A 9,023-nucleotide genomic window follows, 5' to 3' on the forward strand; every position below is an offset into this window, starting at 1 on the left:
ACGTTAACAATATCATATTTGCTGCAAACAGACTATATCTGATTTCATCAGTTATATTAAAAGCAACGCAACAAGCAAAGCTATAAGCATCGTCAGCCCTTATTTCATGGTATATCGGTTGTATTCTATGTTTTTTTTGGTTATTGATTTAGTCCAAGTGATTCATATTTTAACATTGCTGTTAACAATGTTTCGGTTTGCAGACTATCTTACGTCGTTTGCCATACTCCAGTGGATTTAAAGACGGTCTACCTTACTGGGTTGCACAAGTAATCATTGCAGAGACCTTTTGTCAAGTGAAAAAGTAAGTAAACAAACCTAGAGTACAAGGTTACAACATAACAGTGATAACAACATGTTTACGATCCATTTGCAGATATTGATTCTTACACTCTGGCAATCTGAAAAGCATTGGGTCTTATACATGATAGATTTACATGAAAAACAACTATGGTGTTACAATTTGTTGGATGTTGACAGTGGTTTATGGCTTGACATTTCCCATCTCGTAAGATTCCATCTATAGGAGTACCGTGTCATGTATTGGAGTCATGAATTTACTTTCAACCGCATTATTCTCAGATCGGTTTCGTCAAAGGTATTTTGGGAGTCGACGTTAGCGAGTGGATCTATCGCAGGGCAGACCATGCTCCTTTACAAAATAATGGCGTTGATTGTGGCGTATTTGTAATGAAGTACATTGAAGCGATATACAATAGTGTAGAACCTTGTTTCGACGCTGTATGTCACTTCTTGGCCTCTGTTATTGGAGATTAAATGCATGTCTATTAGTTCCACATTACAGTTTTTTTTGCAAGTTGATATACCTGGATTCTGCAAAGAACTGTGCCAAAAATTGATGGCCTTTCTAATTGTGGAGAAGAAACTAACGCAGCCGCCACCAGGATCTAAAAAGCAACGAACAGCGGTGCCCACCACGCCAAAGTAATTTCATGTTTGTCTATTTCAAGTAGATTTTAGAGACGGTAAAACCAATTTGTGTGTAATCAATCCTATTTCGACCAAATATTACAAGTCGTTGTTGATCGCATGAATCACAATCCTATTTCGCGATTTGCATTTAAAGTGTCTCAGCAAAAGAGTGATTTCTGATTAGCAAACATATCTTACAGCTTTTGACCTTTATCATGACCGCATATCTTACAACAAACATGATTTATGCATGCTCTAAAAAACATGTATATGTTTGCCCTAAAATAGTAATACTCAACAACGATAAGGAACGCTCTTTGTTCAGAAATTGCAATATTCTTTGTCGTCATTAAATGCAAATCGCAAGGAAAATATGTGATTTATACGGTCAGCATGCGCAAGTAATGAAATCTTTTAATTGATAAAAGATGTGTGCTCAACCCACATGATTGATAATCACAAAGTTAGATTGTGATGTATGCAATCAATAAAGGCTTGTAATGTTCGAAATGATAATAGTCAACATTGATAGGAAATGGTTGATGTTTACACATCGTTTTATTGCTCACACTCACTGAATGAAAATCACAAAAGAGATTCGCGATAAATGCGGTCAACAAGAGCCATTAATGTCGCTTTCGTGATTAGAAATAGTGCACAACGATAAGACAGGTTTGTTGTTCAGAAATCGTGGTCTAACGTCATCTTGAGTGCTACTACCATGAAATCTTGTGTAATAATTTGAAAAATTTTGCACTGTGAAATGACGTTTCCTTTAATTATGAGTTTGCGGACATCTGAAATAAGTCTAGACGGATACCTCAATTGCGACGAAGCCGGTTATACACTCGATTCAAGAACAAGTCATTTATGCAAGAATTGTCGGTTTGTCAGTTCCTTATTCACGAAGCAAAGTGGAACACATCTTTAACCTGTGTGATGTGTCATTCATATATAAATGAAACGTCCTATCACCCTCCGCCAATTTTCAAATAAATACGACAGTTTTCAAAAAATAGCGAGCAAATCTCAAATAAAATACACTCCGCATTAATGAAATCAAACAATGTCATTTCATACAGCTGTATACAAAACTAATCAATGTGATTGGACATAGTAGTTCAAATCACGGTAGCACGTATCGTGTGGGTTTGATTATAGAAATATTTTTTGGTCTAATATAAATCCACAACTTCGTCCACCCTCATCCCAACAAATCGCCTTAGGTGTAGATTATGGATTTACACCTCGACAATGGGTCGCCCCTAGTCACTCTCCCAACTAAACCCTTAACATAAAATGAGACATTGTTTAGACTGGTTTGCCATTTGCGATTTTAATTCAATGAGATTGAGCAATAGAATGATTTCTAAGCATGAAGCATCTGTTCTAGCTATGCACTATTTTCATTCACGATGGGGCATATACATTACGATTTTCATTCTCATAAGTTCAACAATACATCAATTTCTGAGGAACAAACCTTTCTTATCGATAATTACTTCGTCATTTGTTACGGGTGAACATTACGTGCCTTTGTGGACCACATAAAGCGAAAATCTATTTCCACGATTTTCATTCACGGAGTGTGAGTTATACAAAGATTTTGGAACAACAACCAAAAAATCTTTCGTTGAGCAGTATTTTTAATTACTAAAGAGCAGCATTACTAGCATTGGTTCACTGCATACAACACAAAACTATTTTCCGTTACGATTTAATTTTCATAGATGAAGCAGTACAACGATTTACAAGCGTGTTTAGTAAAGTTCAAATTATATTTCAATCGAGACAGATTTACAAAATTTGTAGTCTTACAAAATTTGCCTATAGAAATTAGTGTAGACAGTTTCCAAAATCTGTTAGAAATTTATTTACATTCTTTTAAATTTTTTGGATCGTGCCATTCGTTTCCTCTGTAGGTAGTGTTGTTGGTTGATTTTTTTATGTTTGCCGACTTTTTAAACTTACACTACAAGAAAATACGTTGTTAGCGATGGACGTTAGCGACGGAAAGATTCCATCGCTAGTTAGCGACGGATTGGCGAGCGACAAATATTCGTCGCTATTATCACTGAATCTTATGAAAGTAGCGACGGAAGATAGTCCGTCGCCTAGTCCGTCGCTAATTAGCGACGGATGTTGCGACAGATTGTTTTGTCGGTACGATCGCACCATTTACCGACGACGTTAGCGACGGAAACTAGTCCGTCGCTAACTAGCGACGGATGTGGCGACAGAATATAATCCGTCGCTATTTTCGCGAATTTGATTTTACGTTGGCTTAGCGACGGAATTAATCCGTCGCTAAGTCGTCGCTAACTTTCGAATAACCCTAATCCCAACCAGGTTTTCCTTTTCTTCTTTCGCTGCTCCTGCGCCGGTCCCGCTCCCGTCGTTCGCCGTTCGCCGGTCCCGCTCCCGCCGTTCGCCGGTCCCGCCGTTCGCCGGTCCCACCGTCCGCCGGTCCCACCGTTCGCCGCCCGGAGAAAGGTAACGCCCTCCCCCTCCCGTTTCCGGCAGGGGGTTAACCCCCTCCGGTTTTCGGTAGGGGGTTAACCCCTTGCCGTTTCCGGCAGGGGGTTAACCTCCGTTTTCACGCAGAGGGTTAACCCCCTCCCGTTTCTGGCAGGGGGTTAACCCCCTGTTTTCACGCAGGGGGTTAACCCCCTGCCGTTTCTGGCAGGGGGTTAACCCCCTCCCGGTTCACACAGGGGGTTAACCCCCTGCCGTTTCCGGCAGGGGGTTAACCCCCATTTTCACGCAGGGGGTTAACCCCCTGCCGTTTCTGGCAGGGGGTTAACCCCCTCCCGGTTCACACAGGGGGTTAACCCCCTGTCGTTTCCGGCAGGGGGTTAACCCCCTTCCGGTTCACGCAGAGGGTTAACCCCCATTTTCATGCAGAGGGTTAACCCCCTGCCATTTCCGGCAGGGGGTTAACCCCCTCCCGTTTTCGGCAAGGGGTTAACCCCCTCCCGGTTCACAGGGGTTAACCCCCTCCCGTTTCCGGCAGGGGGTTAACCCCCTTCCGGAAAACGGAGGGGGTTAACCCCTGCGTTTTTCGGCAGAGGGTTAACCCCCGCGTTTTTCGGAAGGGGGTTAACCCGCTGCGTTTCTTGCAGAGGGCTAACCCCCTGCATTTTTCGGCAGAGGACCCTTGCCCCTTGCCTTTCCGGTAGGGGGTCGACCCGGGCAGGGGGTCGACTCCGGGCAGGGGGTCGACCCCCTGTCGGAACAGCAGGGAAGTCGACCCCTTGTCAGAACAGTTTTTTTTCCGTGGTGACTTCATTTTAAAAAATTGTTTTTTTGTGCAGATTTCTCAATGAAACTCGCTTGTGCCCCGCCACCCGTGGTAAGTAAGTGACAAAAACAATACAAATCGGGTAAATACCCGTGGTGAGTAAGTGAGGCAAGCGCATCACATGTTATTTAATTTATTGAATGTAACACTTTATTGTTCACACACTCACTTAGTTGTTGATATCTAGGACTGCTTTGTTGGAGTTCGGAGATCATGCTGAGCATGATTTTAATGTATGAATATTGAAGTGTTCTTATTTTTGGAGTACGGAGTCCATGCTATGCATGGTAGTAGTTAGTGGGATATTGAAGTGTGTTTGCTGCAGGTACATGTTTGACATTTGTTTGATATGAATTATTTCGATGTATTGCAATGTTTGATGTGATTGTATCCATGCTTACATGTAGTTACTTTCAATTTGATTATGTCTTCCATGTGAAATTGTATACTGAAAGCATGCTTCAAATGAATGTATCGTGTCATGAATAGTTTGCACATGAAAATATTAAGTTATCAATGCATGCATCATAATTCTTGTGATTGTATGACATCATATATTGCATGATAAATTTGATATTTTCTTTATCATAGCATTCTGATGGTTCTCTTTTAACTGGTTAGGATACTATTCGTAACATCATACGACAGAATGACTGCAAATCGTGAATGGATGTACCGTAGGATAGTGGACAATGAGTTATCGCATGAATATATGGATGGTGTCGACAGTTTTATTGAATTTGCAACGGCAAGTGTCAGTACGGTAGATCCCACAGGTCGGATTAGGTGTCCCTGCAAGATTTGTAAGAATAATCGATTTGTAGAACCTCATGGCGTTAGACATCACCTATACAGGAAGGGTTTTGTGAGTGATTATCAGAACTGGACGTTTCATGGAGAAGAATTTAGAAATGATTTTGATGCACGGGTGAATGTGGTGCACGATAATCCATATACGGATTTGATATTTGATGCTGCAGGAACAGAACTGGGTTCTGCTATGAGTTCTAGTGATGTAAGAACTGCCGTAGATGAAGAATCACCAAACGATGCAGCTAGTAGATTTTATGATTTACTTAGAGATGCTGATGAGCTACTTTGGAACGGTTGTAAGAGTCACACTATCTTGTCTGCAGTTCTTCAACTAATGAATTTGAAGTCCGAGTATAATTTGAGTCAATCATGTTTTGACCGTTTGTGCATGATTGTGAAGAGTGTGTTGCCTAAAGATGAGAAATTGCCACAAAATTTCTATCGTGCGAAAGTTATGGTCAACGCTCTAGGTATGGGTTACAAAAAGATTGATACTTGTCCAAATCACTGCATGTTGTATTTCAAGGAGCAGGAAAACAACATATCATGCCCGTCATGTGGGCATCCTCGGTTCAAGCCAAAGACAAGAGGCAATGGTAGCACAAGATCAAAGGAAGTTTCATACAAGTCGCTCCGCTACTTTCCTATCACTTCTAGATTGCAGCGATTGTATATGTCTTCAAAGACAGCTAAACACATGAGATGGCATGCAAATAAAGTTCGACACGATAAAAACAAGATCATGCATCCTGTTGACGCTGAAGCTTGGAAGCACTTTGATCGTATTCATCAGAACTTCGCAATGGAAGTGCGAAATGTTAGACTCGGTCTATGTACAGATGGATTTAATCCATTTGGGGGTAGATCAACTCCATACTCATGCTGGCCAGTATTTGTAACTCCATACAACCTTCCACCAAGCTTGTGTATGAAACGTCCAAATCTTTTCTTGTCTCTGTTGATCCCTGGTCCGACCTCACCTGGCCAAAATCTTGATGTATATCTAAGGCCATTGATTGATGAATTAAAAGTACTGTGGGATGACGGTGTTACCACGTATGATGCCCACAAAAAACAAAATTTCAACATAAAGGCCGTTGTTCTATGGACAATCAGTGACTTCCCTGCATATGGTATGTTATCTGGTTGGAGCACACATGGGAGGTTGGCTTGTCCGTACTACATGAAGGATTCCAAAGCTTTTAGATTGAGGCATGGAAGGAAGCCTTGCTGGTTTGATTGTCATCGTCGATTTCTACCCAGCGATCATCCGTTCCGACGTCAAAAGAATGCATTTAAAGCAGGCACAACTGAAACGGAAGGTCCATCCTCAAGATTGTCTGGCATAGAGATTCTAAGAAGATTGCGATACTTTCCAGATGTATTAACAGATGCCCGCAGTCCTACACCCTTCCGTGGATTTGGAAAGGATCACAATTGGACGAAAAAATCTATTTTTTGGGAACTATCGTATTGGCCGACCCTATTGATACGACATAATTTGGATGTGATGCATGTAGAGAAAAATGTATTTGATAATGTGTTCAATACAGTAATGAATAATAAAGGAAAAACGAAGGATAATCTGAAGGCCCGTATGGATTTAAAATTAATATGTAAAAGACCAGAATTGGAACTCAAAGAGTATAATGGCAAAGTACTGAAACCAAAGGCGAAGTACGTGCTCGGACCTGATCAAATAAAACATGTATGTCAATGGTTGAGACAACTGAGATTTCCAGATGGATATGTCTCTAACATTGCTCGGGCTGTGAAGATTGACGATAGACAGTTATATGGGTTGAAGAGCCATGATTGTCATATCTTTATACAACGATTGATACCCCTAGCATTCCATGATATGTTAGACAAACCTATATGAGGGTATTGTCTGAGTTGAGCAGATTTTTCAGAACATTATGCGCATGGGAGGTCGTTGTATCAGATGTAAAGAATCTCGAGGACTCTGTCATCACCACTGTTTGTCTGTTAGAAAAGATATTTCCGCCAGCATTTTTCGATGTTATGGAACATTTGATCATACATCTGCCATATGAACTAAGGGTTGGTGGCCCTGTGCAATATCGATGGATGTACCCATTTGAAAGGTATATGTTTTTTTATATTTGTCTCTTTAGTGACAGATATTTAAAATTTGAAATGTATATTCTTGTCAGATGCATGTTCGACCTAAAAAAAAAGGTTTGTAATAAAGCAAGAGTAGAAGGTTCTATTTGTGAGGCGTACACTTTAGAAGAGATTTCAAATTTCTCATCTATGTACTTCAAACCTCATATTCCAACACGTTACACATGCCCGCCCCGTAACGATGATGGAGAACAAGTAACTGTAGCTGACAAGCTGTCGATATTTCAACCACTTGGGCATGCATTTGGTAGTTGCCGATCAAGGCTATTGACAGATCGAGAGCAAGATGCAGCACACATCTATATTCTTTTTAATTGCTCAGCGATCGACCCATACATCGAGTAAGTATATGTATATGCAACTCAATTATAAATCCTTTTATGTTCTATATGTGGATACATGGCTCGGTAATATAAGTATTTGTGGTTTGTAGACGATTTAATCTGGAGTTGCAAAACGAAGTTTCACATCTCACTGATGCAGAAGTACAAAAAGAACGTGAAACTAAGTTTGTGGAGTGGTTGAAACAGTTGGTAAAGAAGCTAACATAAATTTTGTACTTATAAACAACACTAAGTTACTTAATTGATCATGATCACAATCATTGTTTATGTTGGTGCGTAGGTTCGCAATGGTGATGTTAAAGATCAAGGAATATGTGATTTAGAAAATGGTCTGACCAAAGTTGTGCAATGCTACAACGGGTATATCGTAAATGGTTATCGATTCCATACAAAAGACTATGGTATAAACAAATCAACGATAAATAGTGGCGTGTGTGTCAAGGGTAGCAGCTACGGTGAAAATGAACATGATTACTACGGTGTTATAGAGGAAATAATGGAATTGACTTACTTAGGCATGAATAATAGGGTTACGATATTCAAGTGTCATTGGTTTGATCCAACTGCAACAAGACTCGACAAAGCTTCAGGCATTGTGGAGGTGAATCATAAATCCAGGTTTGGAACATATGAACCATTCATATTAGCCTCGCAGGCTCAACAAGTTTATTATACTTCATATCCGAGTATAAAAAAGTCAGATAGAAATAAATGGTGGGCAGTTTGCAAGGTGAAATCCAAACTATACCCCGAGTATGATCAGTTACAGGAAGATGAGTTAGCTGAAGACAGTGATTACTATCAATCAGATGATGTCTATGACTTCGCTTATGGTCACGATGTTGCGCATGATATGCATGTCATATCTCCATTGGCCGATGAAACATTCATAGAGGAATGTGATCCAAATGATGTACCAAGTGGATGGGCAAACAATGAAGAAGAAGAAGAAGAAGAAGAAGAAGAAGAAGAAGAAGAAAGTCAAACTAGTGACGAGGAAGAATTCTCAAGCTAGTGAGCAAAATCTTATACTACAAACCTCTATTTAAATGCATTGTAATACTTGATGTGAGTTGTATTGCAATACTTGGTGTGAATGATCATAAATTTTATTTGAATGTATTGTAATACTTGATACGAATGATTCGAATGCATTGTAATACTTGATGTGAATGATTTCAATTATCTGAATGTATTATAATTTATGCAATTAACGAATGATTTGAATTAGCGCAATACTTGATGCCAATGATTTGAATTATTTGAATGCATTGCAATGCTTGATGTGAATGACTTCATTGCATTGTAATACTTGATGTGAATGATTTCAATTATCTGAATGTATTATAATTTATGCAATTAACGAATGATTTGAATTAGTGCAATACTTGATGCCAATAATTTGAATTATTTGAATGCATTGCAATGCTTGATACGAATGATTCGAATGCATTATAATACTTGATGTGAATTATTTGAATTAT

This window comes from Nuphar pumila, chromosome 14, assembly GCF_984573655.1.
Source record: "Nuphar pumila chromosome 14, dmNupPumi1.hap1.1, whole genome shotgun sequence".
In the NCBI taxonomy this organism is placed as follows: Eukaryota; Viridiplantae; Streptophyta; class Magnoliopsida; order Nymphaeales; family Nymphaeaceae; genus Nuphar; species Nuphar pumila.